Consider the following 21063-nt stretch of genomic DNA (forward strand, 5'->3'; position numbering starts at 1 on the left):
AAGCGTACTAACTCAAACACATACCTATTGTACTCAAATGTCAGAAACTGTTAAATATCCATGGCACCTGCGATTTTATTTGATATCCTTTACATTCAGACCGAATTCTCAGTGCCCCAGTGCTCACCATTACATACTCTCAGCCGGCCGGGGTGGCCGAGCGGTTCTAGGCGCTACAGTCCGGAACCGCGCGACCGCTACGTTCGCAGGTTCGAATCCTGCCTCGGGCATGGATGTGTGTGATGTCCTTAGGTTAGTTACGTTTAAGTAGTTCTAAGTTCTAGGGGACTGATGACCTCAGAAGTTAAGTCCCATAGTGCTCAGAGCCATTTTTGAACATACTCTCACTTCTAATAACATCATTAATACATCTCTGAGTGTTTCGGTGTTGGATTTTCACGTTAAGTAATTTATTGATATCCATCACACATATTTAACCTATGACTTTGTTCGTATCAAACAGAAATTTAGAAATAGAATTAATCTCACATATTTTTAACTTGACGCAAGATGCTCGTTCCGGAAACTGAGAGTTGATATATGTGCTGAGGTCCCTCAGGTGGCCTGAGGATGAGCTTGTAGGTCTACCGAGGTAGAGCAATGAAGAGATTCACTTATCAGCATGACTTTCAGGAAATTCATTGCATCTGTCGAGCTCCGCGTAACAGGTTTGTGTATGACATAATACGTGTCACTGTGAAACGCCTACGTACAACGTTGAAGAACTAACCGATCACGTAATCGGTAACATTAGCACGTGGTATACAAAGAACAGACTGCAACTTCAAGAAAAATATAGATGCGTAGAGCCTCTATCACTGATGTCCATCTAAGAGGACCTTTGATTAGTGAGTCAGTTATTTAAATGTTCCCTGGAGTATAACTGGGATCTGTGTAACGTCTCAGTTAGTTAAATAATGTAATACAATTGTCAGTGAAAAATACGAACTATACCAAAGCTTGTGTGATTGTCTTTGACATTAATCAAAAGCTACTCAATTTTCTTAATATGTGGCGAATTACACTCTGTGTGGTATATAACTACATCTCTCTCTCTCTCTCTCTCTCTCTATCTCTGTCTCTCCCTCCCCCTCTCCCCCCCCCCTCTCTCTCTCTCTCTCTCTCTCTCTCTCTCTCACACACACACACACACACACACACGCACACACTTTACTTATTCAGACATTTTTATGGACATGACAGGGTTGTCAAACAGATGAGCTTAATTTTAATATACGAGTATATAAAATTCTGTACTTAACTAGATACTTGTTCAAAGATTTGTTAGATCTGTTGGGTTACTGGACAAGCGGTCAAAGATTTTTGTGGTGATTTATCTTTTTTATGCCTGAGTTGTGGATACTGGAATTAATTTCTTCTTCTTATATTATATTTATGACTGTAGGTGCTGTTTTCAAGCTGTGATGGAAACACATCCTTAGTCATGCGTTGTACTGCTAACACTTTCTTCCTTGCTGAAGACTTACTCCACAGCGATATACTAGGCAGTCAAATGCGAAAATTAATTGTTTTTTCGGTTTTTTCATCCTTAATTTTACGAGTTACAAAGCTTAGACATTTAAGAAAGTCTACAATCTGTGACATCAAATTTAGTTCTCATCATCGTAATCACTCAGAATATTCTGTTTCACTTATCACTTATGCATTATTGATATCGCTGAGGTCAGGCATTCTGCACTACGGAATGGTGTGTATTGTGTTTTATTTATGTTCGGTGGCAGTTCGTTTGATGAGAATACGTTAAGTGTTCTAGAAAATTTGAATAGGATTTTGAAGATGATCAGACAGTCTGGGAAATCGTACGTTTTTAATTCTTAAGACAGGAGTCAGACGAGAATCTTTCTTAGTAGTGCTACATTCAGGATCTAATAAAGACACTCTGTGCTGCTTTCTTCGCTATGAGAAAAATCACCGCTGTCACAGTCACCGTCACTCTACTGTCTCCTGTAGTATTCTACTGTGAAGTAACAGTGTCCTGTACTTCGTGTCAGATTTACCATTGTACACAACTCACTCGTGAGATTCATTATTATTAATGAGTTCATTGGAAAGTAATTCAGACATTTACTCACTGAACACAAGACAGATAACCGATTTGCATGCGGATACCAATTCCTTAATTATTGTATACAATGCTATCAGCTTACCTGCGTGTTTGTTTTCTCAGTTATTTTTCAATAGAAATGAATGATACGATAGCTGAACATCATATTTTAAAATATAAGAAGCAGTGTTTACTTGTAGCAGACTTGTTTTATTTGGTACAAAAAGAGCCACAGAACTCAGAGACTTCAGTTGTGTTGTCGCATGCTTGTGTCTGTATTATTACAAATCTCTTATCTTTGCCTTTACATCTCCGATTCCTGATACACTTTCTGTGAACTATGTATGTACTGAACATCCTTATCACTAAGGAAGTCTGGTTCAGACGATCCCGTGGATCCTTAAAGCCATCTCTTTTTTGTCCCTTAATATACAGTTCTACCAATAAGGCAGTCACAAATGATGAGCAGCCCATGTTCGACACCTAAACAGAACGCCTTTTATAATTTTATTCATTCTTTTACTTTCATCATTTTGTTTAAATATATAATAAGTCTAAACATATTAGATGACTTAATGGTATTTGCCAGAATCCCTTCATGGATTCGCTGTGTAGTATGATCCGATCTTCTGACCATTGCTTATAATTTTTTAAACTTTCTCCAGGAAAATTATTTAATTTTCAGTTCTTTTGTTTTTAATTTGGTATAAATCAAATAATCACAATTTGTTCTTGACTCAGTAAAAAGTGTGAGATGGAGTTTATATGATGAAACCACTCTTTTTCTGAATGATAGTATTCTTCCATACTGGCCATCACTGGTTGACTTTAAATAGTGATTTCTTTTGTGTTTACAAGCGCAGACTATTTGAATATAACCAGCTGCGGCCAGTATGACAGAGTATAACATTCAGAACATTTATGGTGACTGTGAACCTTTTTGTAAATAAAATAATTAAAAGACTCGAAATAAAAATCACCACAGCGCACAGCCGTTTGATGGGCGCCTCTTATGTTACTAGAAGATAATGTTACCAAACATCTTCGTACAACATACACATATGTCAAGCCAGATGGAGTCGGACTCCGCAAGTAAGTTACTCAAAGTCCAGAGTACTGGATGACGTACACACATTGCGACCTCTCCCCTACTACTACGCAAGTATTTTTTCGACTCACACCTATTAGATGGTATCATTTTTGCATTATCTCTCAGTGTATTTTTTGAACCTTTGAATGATCTTAAGCGTGAAGAACTTCTTTGAGATTTGACAACTCTGTGAATGATTCTAGTAATCGATTTGCGATCGCGTAGATAGATGATATCGAATCTTTTCGTCTGTTTACTTTATATTCCTTAATGATGAGGCCCAACTGCCAATATTTGCACCAAGCGTTAATTATCTACAGTATCTATGCTCATCGTAAAGATTTCTTAACGATGTTAACATCCTCTATGCATACGGGAGGTCAACAGAAGTATGGAAACATCAAAAACATGTAACATCACCATATCCAATACGGTGTAGGAAAACCTTTGCCGTACAAAACAGCTACGTTTCGGAGTGGATAAATACTCGCACAGGTCCTGTATGGTTTACAAAGAAACCTGATATCATTCTCCCAGGAAAATAGTGACACGTTAAGATAACGACGATGGAGATAGGTAGCGTTCAGGCGTCCTTCTCTCCGAAGCAGACCACAAAGGCGGAATAATATTGAGATCTGCTGACTGTGGTGGCCAGGGGAGAGGCGATAGCTCATCTTCGTGCTTATGACGCCAGTCCAGGGCGATGCGACCTGTGTGAACAGTGGGTCAGTCGTCTTGGAACGCAGCAGCGCCACTGGGCAACAAACACTGTGCCATGGGATGGACCTGATCCGCCACAATGATCACAGAACTCTTGCCAGTATTGCGAGCTTGCAAAGTACCCATTTTGTCCATGGAATAACACGGTGCGGCCACCAAAACCATCTCCGAACCACCGCCAGTTTTTGCTCTTGGGACGTGAACTCGGCCACAAGTTGGAAAAAGTATGAAACGAGACTCATCTGACCAAATGACTGTCTTCCGTTGCTGCACAAGCCAGGCTTTGTGGCTTCGGTACCTCGTTTTCCGGTTACTGGCATTTCCATCTCTGATGAGTGGTTTTGGAAATCCAGCTCGCCCTACAGTTGCAGCTTATGGAGCTCCCTTCGTGTTGTTTTGGTGCTGACAGCGTTCGCGAGTGCTGCAGTCGGTTCTGCAGTGGATTTTCCAGCTGTCGTCCTTTTATTTTTCGCCACAATCTTCTCCAACGACCGTCTGTCACGGTCACTCAAAACACGTCCGCGTTGTGACCTAGTGGATGATGTTTTTCTGCTTTTCCTGTATGCGGTATAAATCTTCGCTACTGTACCTCTTGAAACACCAAACACTTTATCCATTTTGGTTACGGGAACATCCACCATGCGAGCATCAACAATTCGTCCACGTTCGAGTCCACTTTGCTCCTACATAATGCACTCACATCTGCGCAGAACAATGCTCTGACCATTGTTAGCAACTGCAATGTACTGAGGACATTGCACAGGTGCTATCAGTGGTCAAATATAACAGCGCAATCTGCAGACCTTGGCCAGCATCTGCGTTTATGTTCAAGCATTCATTTGTTTTGGTGTCCATATTTTTGTCCAATCCCTGCGTATGCTGTGGTGTGGCTACAGGGTATAGGATGGAAACGGGCTGGGCATATGGCACGAAGAAATGACGGAAGACGGACAAAGGCAGGGTTAGAGTAGAGTTCCAGAGAGTGAGGGAGAGCGGAAGACAAATCACACTACCTTTGGGATACAGAACACAAAAATCGCTCCAGGCAAATGCCGGGATGGTTCCTTCGAAAGGGCACGGCCGACTTCCTTGCTCGTCCTTCCCTAATCCGATGAGACCAATGACCTTGCTGTTCGGTCTCTCTTTCCAAAACAACCCAACAGAACTCAAGAAATGATCGTGTGGCACTGTTCCCCGTCCGGGGAAGCTCTGCCACAGTGGGCGACTTGCGTGTCGGTGACGATGAGATGATGATGAGGGTAGCACAACACTCAGTCGACGGGCGGAGAAAATCTCCAGCCCGGTCCGAAATCGAAACTGGGCCCACTGCATGGTAGAAACCATGTTACCACTCAGCTAAGCAGGCGGACAGAGTTCAAGAAAGTCTCAGGCTTCAATAGACACAACAGGAGACAGAGACAGCGACTGACTTTTTTTTTGGTTTGAAATTTAAGTTGCTACATTTTGTAAAGACTGTATTAGCTGAACAATAGTGTTCAAAACTTAAGAATGAAGGTAAGTTTTCCATCATGCGCCACTTCCAAGTGACATAGCTTTATGAACCTTGGACCTCAACTTGGACCAAAATTGCTCCAGTGTAGTATAGTATAGAAGATGAGTGAAAGAAATACGCAGTGTGACGAAGATAAATAACATTCTTATTCAGCGACAATAAGTACTAGTACAATGAAGCCACCGCGATTCACGATGGTACCCTGGACATTATACAAGGCGGGACATGCCCGTTACTGAGCGAGGTGGCTTAGTGGTTAGCACACTGGACTCGCATTCGGGAGGACGACGGTTCAGTCCCGCGTCCGGCCATCCTGATTTAGGTTTTCCGTGATTTACCTAAATCGCTTCAGGCAAATGCCGGCTGACTTCCTTCCCCATCCTACCCTAATCCGATGAGACCGATGACCTCCCCAAAATCAACTGAACCCCAACATGCCCCTTAATAGAGCGTGTGATCACCAGTCACGGCTTGCATGCTCTGCAACGTGCTCCCACGCTGGTGAGAAGGTTGTTAACGAGTTCTTGTGGTAGAATGTTCCGTTCCTCCATCAGAGCTGTAGACAACTTCTAGATGCTCGTTCGAAGCATCCCATATGTACTCCATGGGATTTAAGTCGGGGAACGAGCAGCCAGTCCAATCGCCGCGTATCTTCTCGTTCCAAGAGCTCCTCAACCAAGGCAGTTCTATATGGTCACGCATTGTCTTCCAGGAAAATGAAATCAGAACCAATTGCACGCCTGAACAGACTCACTTGGGGAAAGAGGATGCTGTCACAAAGAACATTGACTGGTAAATGTACCGTGCTCAGAGATGTCGAGGTCAGTTCACCCACGCAACATTATGCCTCTCCAAACCATAACACTTGGACCATCAAATGATGACATTCGATGAAGTTTCTCGATGCCTTAGGTGTTTCTATCTCTCACCATATGACGTACGTCCAGCATTGTCCACCATCGTCGTTTTGGTGCTTCAGGTCCTTTGGTGTGGAAAGTCGTAATGTTGCATTGATGTACTGCCCTTCAAATGTTTTAACACAATGCAGTCACGGGTCAACGTAATTGTGACACCATGCTCCCTCTACATACGCTTCTTTGCAGGGGAGCATTCGGCCCTGACTTCATTATGTATGACAATGCGCGACCGTATCGGAGTGCGCAGGTAGAGGAGCTCTCGGGACGAAAGAATATTCGGCTGATGTACTGATCTGCCCGTTCACCCAACATTAATCCCATTGACTACTTTTGGGGACACGTATTGCAGCATGTTCACATGCACAGAAGACCATTCCGCACTTATCAACTGCACTGGCGAAGGAATGGAACACCGTACTACAAGAACTCCTCACCAATCTTGTAGAAAGCATGCGATGACGTTACAAAGCCTGCACTGCCATTGGTAGTGGTCACACACCCCGTTAATACCCATGTCCCACCTTCCAATGTCCAGGGGACTATCAAGAATCGCGGTGACTTGAGTGTAATTACTGTCTTTGAGTGAAAGACAATACTATAGTCCAAGTTTGATCGAGCTATGTTACTTGGCAGTGACGCATCATGCGAAAGTTACTTCCGTCCTCAAGTTTTGTACAACAGCGTATGTTCTGAACAGCAGCGATCCTGTCACGTTACCTTAACGGATGCCTCATTGTATTACAGTTAGTCATGGTACGAGGGTTGGCACTTTAATAGTGGCAACTATTTATTCACAAATCTTTATGCTGTTCATTTTTGGAACACAACCTACGACCAGCTTAGAGACAGAAGTGTTGACACTTTCTGCAGGACGTGACCATCATTTTGCAGGACAATGCTCAAGCACGTACAGTGCAAGCTGTTACTGATTTGTTTGACCTATGGGGCTGCTAGGTGCTATACCATCTACTGCACTCCCCTGACTTAAGCCCTCGTGAGTTCAACTCGATTTCTAAACTGAAGGAAACACTTCACGGCTTTCACTTCAGAGCTGCCACAAAGACGTCGGGCAATAGACCGCGCCGCTCGAACTGTCAATACAATTAGTACTGCAAAGAGTATCCTACGACTTCCTCATCGCTGGCAACGGGTTGACCACAATGCTGGTAACTACTTTTAAGGACAGTAAAACTTTGAAACACGTATCTATTTTGTACGAGCTGTAAATAAATAGTTGCTACTATTAAAGTTCCAACCCTCGTATATCGATGGATCATGCGGAAAGAGGTCTCTCTTATGTGAACAGAAGTAAGTAATGTACATTTAATGTAAGTGTTGTACATAGAAATGACTTAACGTTTGAAAAGATTATAGTAATTCTAATAAGAAAATAAAGTAAAACATTATGTTCAAGTATATACATCTGAAAAGGAGGGGGCGGGATGGGGTGGGGGTGGCAAGTGAGAGCACTTTGCTCTCCTGGAACGTAGAGTATAGAGTTTCTGTTCATATAATTCGTATATTAAGTGTAAGCTCTCAGTTCTCTGAGGTGTAAAAAGGTTTTCGTGTCACCTAAGAAATTCAGTTCTTATAATGTGTCCTGTCTCGAAACTGACCAAAAATGGCAATTTTATAATCTTGTTCCTCCAACTCCTCCTCCCTCCCCCTACTACCAATATTAATTTTTGTGAAGGTACGAGCCAATGGAGAGCACAAGGAGTTATTAAACAGAAAGTTCTTTAACTCAGTCTTAACCTACACTACATTTTCTACATGAAATTTAGTGCACTTCTCACTATTTTCGAGGAAAGAGATACATAGGTAATGACAAAAACACACACACACGCACATATGTATCCATATATAAAGAAGTCCCCACAGAATCTTCTAGAATTAACGCCAGATATAATTCTTATGGCAACCCTTCTGTATTCCGACATCCTGACTATACTGTCAGAATCAACTAGTTTCTTTTAAATCATCTGTATCAGTAATCACAAATCCTGGAGATGAGGCTGAACTTAAGACGTTCGGAGTTCTTTTTGTGACGTGGCATTCAGTCCAGTGGCATGCACGCGTTTCGTTCACCAAGCGGAGGTATGGAACTGTACCGAATATTTTCTGAATTGTAAGAGACACGTTACCCACCTGTCCAACACTTTGCGTCATGAACGAACTGAGGAGACTGGGTTGAACACCAGCGTTGTTTGTGGAAAGCATGTCTGCTCCTACTGAGTTCTTATTTTTTCTCCAGAAAATTCATCGTTGCGAGCACAGTGTTCCACACGCATATGACCCGTTACCCTTCGTACAGTCAGGAACGACCTCCGCCTGTTTCCAGTCATGCATCACGCATCTTCGTTCCAGCGAACTACGAAGATCTGTCGCTAGGACAACGACATCCTCTTCTGCGCATTCTACAGGAAATATTTTATAACTATAAATCAAGAAGATTATAATTCTAAAAGGATTCTTTGATAACGGAGAAATATGCAAGTCCAGGAGTCTTCAGTTGTTTTTAAATTTCACATTCATGTATTGCTATATTATTCTGAACTTCCTATAGTGGTCAAAGTGGGAAGAAACCGTGTAGTAATCCTCTTCAGCGAAGCAGTTGTAAACATCTCAAAAAATTGTCACTAGAAGGTGATTCTCGGTATTTCATATGTTTCGTGAACCGTCAGTAGGTAGTCTGCGACTTAAAGCTAACTGTGGAACGTCTCCACCACAGGCCAGCAGATGACGAGGTGACTAAACAGCCTTAGTCACTCGTAGTGAGCAGACAGCTGCATTCCGGCAGTGACCTTTAAGTTCAGAGCGGATGTAAGCTTCGTAATTTGGCTGGATTGTTACTCAAATAATCCCAGCTTCTACCCACAGCCGCTTCTCTGCAGCGTGTAGTGCTCACGCCACTTTTAAGTACCAGGCACAACACCGTGAACTAAGTGAGACTTTTTACTACTCGTCGTAACGCATGTGGTCAAGGTGGAACAATCTCAGCTGGCGGAACGATGGCGTCAACATCAATGAACGTTTACGACAGCCCTAGTGGAAAACACGTAACAGCTGCAAAGGGACACCCTTCACTGGGCTACAAATCAGCATAGGACAAGAAAACATCGCCACGACATGCTTTTGTCGTTTTGGTAGCTAACCATAAGGCTGGTGCGATGCAGGTTTCTATTCCTGACGCTTAGCAAATGTCCTCACTATTTTCAGCATAGCTGCCGCAATCCACACCATCGACCATCTGCCTTATGTACGCTCTACGGTCCATTCAGCTACGATTTTCAGTGAAACGTCACATCGTAATATCTGTTCGACCATTATTTCCCTTTGTTTCACTTGTTTTCTACCACACACACTTTCCCGTTCACTCCCTGAAGGACGTCTCCATTTCTTAACCAGCTTAATCAGAACACCTAATATGCAACACTCTCTTGTAACACCATTTTTAAGGCTTCTGATAGTTTCGTTTACGCTTTTTCAATTGTCCATGTTCGCACCCATACTGATCTCTGTTTATGGAGTAAATTCCCTTATTCGTTTATTTAAGCGGAGGTTTACTATCTTTGGCCCGAAAAAAGCATGTTCTTTGATAATTTTTTTCTCGGGATGTGTCAAATTTAGTCAAAATGGTTATTCATATTTCCTCTACAAACTGGAATTTTTTCGACCGGAAATGTCGAAGAGCAAAGGCGGAAGTGCCATCGGAACGAAACAAAATTTCAATGTAGACCTCCACAGCTTAGCCGGCTAGCCTGAAATTAAAATTGGGTTGCCGTTAGCGAAGTATGTAAGATTTTTTAGGAGCTGTACCTCGCTTAAGTTATTTGGACCATAGGAAACAAAATGGCGGCCATTTGAAAAAAATAGGGCTTTTTCATCGATTTTTCGACTTCGTCGGTCAAGTAAAAATATCTATAGTTAATGGATCGGAATAAAAGTGGTACAACTCCTAGACAATTTAGTTAGCTTCGTCGGAAACAAAGAATCATGCCAATCGTTTCAGCAGATTTGAAGTTACCATACCGCGCGATAAAAAAAAAAAAAAAAAATGTAATTTCGAGAAAAACGCGTTTGAAGTTTTGACTACATATGAGTGCAATATTATGCTATTGGAGGCTATATTGGAGGCTAACTTCCAAACACACGCGTTCAAACTTTCATTTGAATTGTGTGTGTTTCCTCTCAAGCACCGGTACAATATTAATTCGTCCTCCGAAAGAAAAAACTGGTGCGTGAAATAGGTCGATTTCGGGCAGGTGCAGTTTTTTGTTCAACCGCCAATAACAAACATTTCCGTTCCGTATTCGGAAAAACCGTTTCAGGGGTGGATTCTAAACACTTTTATGGATCCAAAAATCCAATTTAAAAAAAAATCGATTTTTGAACCAAAAGATAGTAAACCTCCCCTTAATTATTCATACTGAGATCATGTCACAATGATATAGGATTTATCATCATAATAAAATGTAAATAAATATCTCAAAATATACATCAGAGTAAAAGTAGTACCATATACAGGGATCGAGAATAGGGGAGCAGACCCAAGAATCCTGCACACACAATACAAAAGTATGATTTCATGAGGACGAGACAGGTAGTCTGTGGTAACTTCGATGAAGGAACCATCTTGGCATTTGCCAGAAATGATTTAAGAAAAACACGGGCTAATCACCTTTTATAATTGTAGGCCTACCAAAGGTGAGATCGATATACGTTATCAGTTCTGTGCAAATTTTAATGTTGGTAGACGGACAAGAAGGTAGTCATTAGACACATTTTTCCATTTTCCAAAGGTTGTTGTTGTTATGGTCTTCAGTCCTGAGACTGGTTTGATGCAGCTCTCCAAGCTACTCTATCCTGTGCAAGCTTCTTAATCTCCCAGTACTTACTGCAACCTACATCCTTCTGAATGTGCTTAGTGTATTCATCTCTCGGTCTCCCTCTACGATTTTTACCCTCCACGATGCCTTCCATTCTATATTTGTGATCCCTTGATGCCTCAGAACATGTCCTACCAACTGGTCCCTTCTTCTTGTCAAGTTGTGCCACAAGCTCCTCTTCTCCCCAATTCTATTCAATACCTCCTCATTAGTTATGTGATCCACCCATCTAATCTTCAGCATTCTTCTGTAGCACCACATTTCGAAAGCTTCTATTCTCTTCTTGTCCAAACTATTTATCGTCCATGTTTCACTTCCATGCATGGCTACACTCCATACAAATACTTTCAGAAACGACTTCCTGACACTTAAATCTATACTCGACGTTAACAAATTTCTCTTTTCAAAAATGCTTTCCTTGCCATTGCCAGACTACATTTTATATCCTCTCTACTTCGACCATCATCAGTTATTTAGCTCCCCAAATAGCATAACTCCTTTACTACTTTAAGTGTCTCATTTCCTAATCTAATTCCCTCAGGAGCACCCGACTTAATTCGACTACATTCCATTATCCTCGTTTTGCTTTTATTGATGTTCATCTTATATCCTCCTTTCAAGACACTGTCAATTCCGTACACCTGCTCCTCCATGTCCTTTGCTGTCTGTGACAGAATTATAATGGCATCGGCGAACCTCAAATTTTTTATTTTTTCTCCATGGATTTTAATACCTACTCCGAATTGTTCTTTTGTTTCCTTTACTGCTTGCTCAATATACAGATTGAATAACATCGGGGATAGGCTACAACCCTGTCTCATTCCCTTCCCAACCACTGCTTCCTTTCATGCGCCTCGCCTCTTATAACTGCCATCTGGTGTCTGTACAAATTGTAAATAGCCTTTCGCTCCCTGTATTTTACCCCTGCCACCTTCAAAATTTGAAAGAGAGTGTTCCAGTCAACATTGTCAAGAGCTTTCTCTAAGTCCACAAATGCTAGAAACGTAGGTTTGCCTTTTCTTAATCTTTCTTCTAAGATAAGTCGTAAGGTCAGTATTGCCTCACGTGTTCCAACATTTCTACGGAATCCAAACTGATCTTCCCCGAGGTCGGCTTCTACCAGTTTTTCCATTCGTCTGTAAAGAATTCGCGTTAGTATTTTGCAGCTGTGGCTTCTTAAACTGATAGTTCGGTAATTTTCACATCTGTCAACACCTGCTTTCTTTGGGATCGGAATTATTGTATTCTTCTTGAAGTTTGTCTCATACATCTCGCTCACCAGATGGTAGAGTTTTGTCATGACTGGCTCTCCCATGGCCGTCAGTAGTGCTAATGGAATGTTGTCTACTCCCGGGGCCTTGTTTCGACTAAGGTCTTTCAGTGCTCTGTCAAACTCTTCACGCAGTATTGTGTCTCCCATTTCATCTTTATCTACATTCTCTTCCATTTCCATAATATTGTCCTCAAATACATCGCCCTTGTATAGACCCTCTATATACTCCTTCCACCTTCCGGCTTTCCCTTCTTTGCTTAGAACTGGGTTTCCATCTTGATATTCATACAAGTGGTTCTCTTTTCTCCAAAGGTCTCTTTAATTTTCCTGTAGGCAGTATCTATCTTACCCCTAGTGAGATAAGCCTCTACATCCTTACATTTGTCCTCTAACCATCCCTGCTTAGCCATTTTGCACTTCCTGTGGATCTCATTTTTGCCTGCTTCTTTACTGCATTTTTATATTTTCTCCTTTCATTAATTAAATTCAGTATTTCTTCTGTTACCCAGGGATTTCTACTAGCCCTCGTCTTTTTACCTACTTGATCCTCTGCTAATACTTCATCCCTCAAAGCTACCAATTCCTCTTCCACTGTATTTCTCTCCCCCATTCCTGTCAATTGTTCCCTTATGCTCTCCCTGAAACTCTGTGCAACCTCTGGCTTAGTCAGTATATCCAGGTCCCATCTCCTTAAATTCTCACCTTTTTGCAGTTTCTTCAGTTTTAATCTACAGTTCATAACCAATAGATTGTGGTCAGAGTCCATATCTGCCCCAAAGGTAATAGGTATAAATACACATTTGCTGCATAACATTGGCCCGAAAACTAGTTTCCTACTACGACGAACATTTCTGAGGAACCTGGGAGAATCGTTTTTTGAAAAGTTCATCAGAATGTGGCAATGTATAGACAACATTCCCAAGCCCTCAAGAAAAAAATAAAGAAATTAAATTTCGAAGAGGATATAAAATCGTCAGGTCTGGTCTCTGACGCTCCTGGACCTTCTCGAGGGAGGTGCAAAATGTGCCCCAGAAAAGAAGACAAAAAACCTTCGCAGAAACGCTCAAGATGCAAATCCTTTATTTGCAAAGCTCATGCAAACATAATATATGGAGAGTGTATCGATAATATAGAATTAACTGTATTAGGAGTAATAATATACATTCACCATATTACGTTTGTGTTACCGTTATTTTCAACTGTACTCAATGAAATCGTTCATGTTTGTTGTTTTCTAAATGAGTTATTTGTTTCCCCCATCCTGGAAGAATATTTCAAAGACCATACAGTGAAGATTATCGTTACTGAAAGCAACTAAAGTACGTGTTGTACATGGGGACGTAAATCACACTCGGTGCCCATAAGTGGACCTCCACCCCACGCGCCTACCTAAGGGTTAACAACTGCACTACCTCATTCTGTTCGTCCCTATTGTACAGTATTCTTTGGTTTACATACAATTTGTACCAATTTATAATATAAAACATAGTTTCGCACTTAATCTCTGCACACCCGCTGCTGGTTCGTGGACCACGAACATACTTTATGCCCTTGCGCTAATTCCAGCTTGTTCGAAAAACTGTCTCCAGGCCTGTAAATATACAACTACGCCCCATGCCACTTCGTCGTGCCCTTCGCTCAGTCCGCCTGGAAAACTGAGCCAGCATCCCACCAAGATGAGTGAAAGTTTGAGTTCAGGAGAATTACAAGACTTTACTAATATGCACTGTAGAGCTTGGCACTTGGTTTTCTTGTAAAAGAATTACATTGTCATCATGTATTGCATTTTGACAATGTGCCTTCAAGCCCTAATTTCAGAGTCCTCTACGTATGTTTAATTGTGCAGTATCTATTATTTATCAAGAATGTTTTAGCTGCCTTTTTAAACAGAAGTGTTTTAGTAAACTTTTTATCTCGTCCAGAAATTTATCGCAGAGTTTTATTTCCTAATAGAAAATGCTATTTTGAGTTTTTGTTTGCTTTTCCTAGGTAAATGTAGGTCCAAATTGGCTCTTGTTCCATGGTTATGTATAGAAGTATTAGTGAAATACTTCATAATGTTTTCCCAGATCTGCACAACGGACTGGTAAATGTACTGAGTTGCTGCAGTACGGGTTTTCACTTTTTTAAACAGCTCTTTACAATGAGTTCTACTAGTATTAGTTATTATTTATATAGCCCTATTCAGCAGTTAAAAATTATCTCCATGTTTTGTGCCTTAGAGCCACATAACAGAATCCCTTAGTCGATCAGTCCATCTGATCTTCAAGAGTCTCCTGTAACTTCACGTTTCAAAAGCTTCTAGTCGTTTCTTTCCTGTGTATCCCACTGCTCGTATTTCGACTTCATAAAAAGCTGTGTTCCAAACGCGGTTTGAATGTCCTTCTGGTCTCAAGGTCTGTATCACAAGATTCAGACTAGAAAGACCTGTTATATACAGATTCTTAATCTGACACTGCATATAGATGGATTTCACCATGGTGATATTACTATAGAGGCTGTTGCTACTTTGTCTTTGCTGTACGCCATTTTAGAACATCAAATAGTTTTAAGAAAGCTCTACCAGCGTAGCGTGAACTTCAGGCTTACACAAATTATTGCCTCTGCTGCAGAACCGACATATCGTTGTAGAAATCCAAGGTCAGGTGTAGGTGGAGCATACAGAAGAAAGGATTCGCGCCAGGCTCAGTTGTGAGAGCAACGCTGTTTAACATACACAACAATGGCAACAATGGTCAACTACTCCCACCTCATACAAAGAGTTTCCCACATGCGGATGACGTGGCCCTGGCAACACAGAGTAAAGACTTCGAGATTGGAACATCACCAATTCTCTGAAAACAGTTTCAGACTTCTGCGAGGAAAATCATCTCACGCCTACATCAGTGAAAACCAAAGTCTACGCCTTTCGTTTGAGGAACGAATAGCCTCACGGTAGCTGCATGTGAAATGGAGAAGAATGCAGTTGTAATACAGTAATACTGCAGTTGATCTAGATGCTACCTTAGATCACTCTCTAATCTTAGAGATATGTTGCATCAATATCAAGGCAAGGGGTTCATCACGTATCTTTCTGCTATGTAAGACACCTGGATGTGGACAGGGTGCTCAAGCTTAGGCGCTCAGGACAACCGTCCTACCGCTTAGCTACTCTGCTCCTGAATATGCCAGTCCTGAGTGGTTCATATCTTCTCACGCAAAAAAGTCGATATCACCCTGAATGAAACCTTGCAGGTCAATCACAGACTGCATGAAGCCAACATCTTCACGAAATTGTTTTCACTTGCAGTCATAGCCCCACCCGATATCAGACTGCAGTGGCTACTGATATAGAAAGGCAAAACGGTTTTTACCATTTCAGTCCATTCCCTTCATGAACATCAGCCACCACTAGCTCGTCGAAAGCCCAGGAAGAGTTTCTTGCAGTCATCTGCACCACTTCAGTCACTCTCTGGGGTAGACAGGGCTGAAATATGAGGAAAGATGTAACCTGATAATCCTAAACGTGTCAAAATTGAATTGTCAGCTGGTCAAGAAGAAGGATGATGTACGTGAAAGGCCATAGACTGTGCATAGGCGTTTCAAGACCCAATGAGAACCTCAAGAAAAGTAGCATCGTCCAAGATGGAGACTTAATGTGCGAGTGTGGGGAATAGCAAACTTCTAGTTATACCATGAAGTGCCGCCTTAGTCCGGATTCGTGCACGATGTTGGAACTGGCACTGGCTGTCAGCAATGCCATCAATGTAGTCAAACACTGGTCACAACTTTAATAATATTGGATATGTTGCAAACATTTGGCTATGTCCATTTAAATGCTGTGTAGTATACCTTATTTCCTTCAGTTTTAATCTCTTTCTTTATAAATTATAAATTGATTAATTTGTAGATGTATATTTCATATTCTTTATATTCAATATCCGTTTTCTTTGGAACTTCTGACACCAATAAAGAAAGATATGTGAAGAGCGATGGATCGGCTTTTCTCAGTATGTGTCATCAGAATGGGCACCGGTTGCACATGTTACGTCATTTTGTACAGCGTAACTTACTATGTTTGAGTGCCGGCCGGTGTGGCCGTGCGGTTCTAGGCGCTTCAGTCTGGAACCGCGTGACCGCTACGGTCGCAGGTTCGAATCCTGCCTCGGGCATGGATGTGTGTGATGTCCTTAGGTTAGTTAGGTTTAATTAGTTCTAAGTTCTAGGCGACTGATGGCCTCAGCAGTTAAGTCCCATAGTGCTCAGAGCCATTTGAACCATTTTTATGTTTGAGTTCGAAAGATGTTCTAGAATTCAGCTAGAGTTGGAGGTGAGTGATTGAAACTGAATCATTTCTGTAGCCTTCCAGAGACACGCCCTGCCTACACGAGAGACGGAGAGAGCTGAAGCACCTTGCAGTTGCCTGAAGTCTTCTGCCAGAGAAGGGTGGGCACCGTGTACACAGCAGACGTTTCACGGAACTGATAACAGCAATCTTCCGCGCATAGTGTAGTAAATCGCGGTAAGCTATTTGCGATACTAAGTTTTGTCGCACCGCCAAGTAAACACGCCGTTATCATTGGAGCAAGTAGAGAAACGCAAATTTGAGTTAAACGTGAGTACCAGTAGGAAAGTGACTCTTTCGCAGGGGCAAACGGTTATAGGCAGGAAACCACACACATACAACATGCTGAAGCTCTTGCTGTTCATACGTCTCAGGAACGCGAAAGAACATCGATTTTGCCTCTTTACGTTCCATTTCCTCCTTTTCTTTAGTGTTCTTCGTTTTATTAATCGTCGTGGTTTTCTGGTAGATTCGCCACTTCATATTGTTTTCTCTTTCTTTTAGTCAAGTTTACCGCCGTCCGTTCATTGTATTAATTTTTCCGCCCTCGGCCGACGTTGAAACTATTTTCTTTATTTCTTGCGTCAGAATCCATTCATCTGGAACATTCTTGTTCTAAAATCGTCTCTATCTGTTGTTTCTTTGTAAATTCCTGTTGACGTTGTAACGCGTCCAATGAGTTTTATAATAAAAACATGCTTCCTAGAAAGGAAATAATATTGGCCAGCTTTATTGAACTGTATCGCAGGGGCTCAACACGTGCCGATGAGTATGGCTGAGGGCAGGAGAGGGTAGACAGAAAGAAGGCAACGAGGAAATGGACAGAGAGAGAGGGAAGAGGAGGTGCCGCATGAGACAGGTGGAAGTTGTAGAGTGGTAATGGGCGGGTGGAAAAGGAAGAGGGGGAGATAGAAAGAGAGAAGGATAGGAGGACATGCTCGGAGGGATGGGAGAGGAAGATACTGTCAAAGAGGTGGGATGGAGGAAACGGACAAAGAGAGAGGAGGAGGAGGTGAAGGGACAGAGACAATGGATGGAGGATAAACAGAGGTAGGAGGATGAGTGGACATGTAGAGGCAGGAAGCGGTAGACGCAGAGAGGAGGATGAGGAACTGTGGCGAATATATGTGTCGAACACATATGTGGGCAAAGCCGTTTTGGAAAGGCTAGTGTTAAATTAAGCTGATCTGTTTCCGATCGACATCCTATAGAAAAAATATATTATTATGTGTGAACATTAGACACGAAGTTGGATAGCATTATACGCCACTCATAGGTGGCACTTGATTTCTAATTCTAATTGTATTTGATGCTTGATGCTGTTGTGGTCTTCAGTCCAAAGACTGGTTTGAGACAGCTGTCCACGGTACTCTATCCTGTGCAAGCCTCTTCATCTCCGAATAACTACAGCAACCTACATCCTTCTGAATCTGCTTACTTTATTTATCTCTTGGTCTCCCTGTGCGATTTTAACCCACCCCCCCTCTCCCCTCCTATTAAACTGGTAATCCCCTGTGTCCTAGCAACTGATCCATATTTCTAGTCAGCTTGTGCCACATATCTCTTGTCTCCACAGTTCTTTTCAGTACCTCCTCATCTAATCTTGCGCATTCTTCTGCAGCACTACATTCAAAAGCTTCTGTTTTCAGCTTGTCTAAACTGTTTATCGTGCACATTTCACTTCCATATGTGGCTACACTCTGTAGATATACTTTCAGAAATGACTTCCTGACGCTTAGGCTATACTCGATGTTAATAAATTTCTCTTCTTCAGAAAAGCTTTTCTTGCCATTTTCAGTTTACATTTCATATCCTCCCTACTTCGACCACCATCAGTCACTTTGCTGCACAAATAGCAAATATGATATACTTGACCGAGAGATGAATACATTAAGCAGATTCAGAAGGATGTAGGTTGTAGTAAGTACTGGAAGATGAAGAAGCTTGCACAGGATAGAGTAGCATGGAGAGCTGCATCAAACCAGTCTCGAGACTGAAGACCACAACAACAACAACAACAATATACTGCTTCAAGTGCCTCGTTTTCTAATCTAATTCCCTCAGTATCACCTGATTTAATTCGACTACATTCCCTTAACCTCGTTTTGCTTTTATTGATGTTCATCTTATATCCTCTTTTGAAGATACTGTCCATTCCGTTCAACTGCTGTTCCAAGTGCTTTGCTGTCTCTGACAGAATTACAACGTCATTGGACTGTAATTCCTACTCCAAATTTTTCTTTTGTCTCCTTTACTGTCTGCTCAATATACTGATTGAGTAACATCAGGCATAGGTTACGACCCTACATCTATCCGTTCTCAACCACTGCATCTCTTTCATGTCCTCTTATAACCGCCATCTGGTTTCTGTACAAATTGTAAACAGCCTTTCACTCCCTTCGTTTGACCCCTGCCACCTTTAGAATTTGAGAGTATTCCAGACAACATTTTCAAAAGCTTTCTCTAAATCTACAAATGCTATAAACGTAGGTTTGCCTTTCCTTAACCTATCTTCTATGAGAAGTATCGTCAGTATTGCCTCGCGTGTTCCAATATTCCTCGTGAATCCAAACTAATCTTCAGCAAGGTCGACTTCTATCAGTTTTTCCATTCTTCTGCAAATGATTCGTGTTAGTATTTTGCAATCGTGACTTATTAAACTGATAGTTTGGTAATTCTTCACCTGTCAGTACATGATTTCTTTGGAATTGGAATTATTATACTCTTCTTGCAGTCTGAGGGTATTTCGACTGTCTCATAGTCTTGCTCACCACATGGAAGAGTTTTGTCATGGTTGGCTCTCCCACGACTATCAGTAGCTCTAACGAAGTGTTGTCTGTTCCCGGGGCCTTGTTTAGACTTCAATCTTTCAGTGCTTTGTCAAATTCTTCTGCTTTCCCTTCTTTGCTTAGAACTGGATTTCCATCTGAGCTCTTGATATCCATACAGGTAGTTCTCCTTTCTCCGAAAGTCTCTTTAATTTCTCAGTAGGCAGCATCTATCTTACTCCTAGTGATATATGATTTTAAATCCTTACATTCGTCCTCTAGCCATCCTTGCTTAGCCGTTTTGCACTTCCTGTCGATTTCATTTCTAAGACGTTTGTATTGCCTTTCGCCCACTTCATTTACTGCGTTTTTATATTGTCCCCTAACATCTATTAAAATCAGTATCTCGTTAGTTACCATAGGATTTCTACTAGCCCTCGTCCTTTTACCTACTGGAACCTCTGCTGAATTCACTGCATCTCTCAAAGCTACCCATTCTTCTTCTATTGTATTCCTTTCCCCTGTTCTTGTCAATCGTTCCAGAATGCTCCATCTGAAACCCTCTACAAACTCTGGTTCTTTAGGTATATCTAGGTCCCATCTCCGTAAAATCCTGCCTTTTTGCAGTTTCTTCAGTTTTAATCTGTATGTCATAACCAGTAAATTGTGGTCAAAGCTCACATCTGCCCCTGGGAATGTCTTACAATTTAAAACCTGGTTCCTAAATCTCTGTCTTACCATAATAAAATCAGTCTGAAACCTTCCGGTGTCTCCAGGTGTCTTCCACATATGAAACCTCCTTTCATGATTCTTAAACCAAGTGTTGGGTATGATTAAATTATGATCTGTGCAAAATTCTGCTTTTTCCTTCCTTTCCCCCAGTCCATATTCTCCTACTACTTTTCCTTCTCTTGTTTTTACTACTATCGAATTCCAGTCCACCATGACTATTAAATTTTCGTTTCCCTTAAGTATCTGAATAATTTATTTTGTCTCATCATATGTGTCCTCAATCTTCTCTTCATCTGCATAGATAGTTGGCATATAAACTTGTACTACTGTGGTGGGTGTGGGCTTCGTATCTATCCTGGCTAAAATAATGCGTTCACTATGCTGTTCATAGTAGATTATTCGCGTTCCTATTTTTTATTCATTATTATACCTACTCCTGCATGAACCCTATTTGATTTTGCATTTATAACTCTGTATTCACCTGCCCAGAAGTTTTGTTTTTCCTGCCACCGAACTTCACTAATTCCCACTATATCTAACTTTAACCTATCCATTTCCCTTTTTAAATTTTCTAACCTACCTTGCCCGATTAAGGGATCTGACATTCCACGCTCCGACCCGTAGAACGCCAGTTTTGTTTCTCCTGATAACGACGTCCTCCAAAGTAGTCCCGCCCGGAGATCCGCATGGGGGACTATTTTACCTACGGAATATTTTACCCACGAGGACGCCATCGTCATTCAACCATACAGTAGAGCTGCATGCCCTCAGG

The 21063-nt window shown here is 41.6% G+C and overlaps 1 protein-coding gene across 1 annotated transcript in view; it reads left to right on the top strand.

The window, feature by feature from the left end:
• LOC126456486 (uncharacterized) overlaps positions 1-21063 on the top strand; it is a 319255-nt gene that overhangs the window by 119018 nt on the left and 179174 nt on the right. The gene's annotated exons all lie outside the window — the stretch shown is intronic.

The sequence above is a fragment of the Schistocerca serialis genome, chromosome 2 (assembly GCF_023864345.2).
Source record: "Schistocerca serialis cubense isolate TAMUIC-IGC-003099 chromosome 2, iqSchSeri2.2, whole genome shotgun sequence".
NCBI lineage: Eukaryota > Metazoa > Arthropoda > Insecta > Orthoptera > Acrididae > Schistocerca > Schistocerca serialis.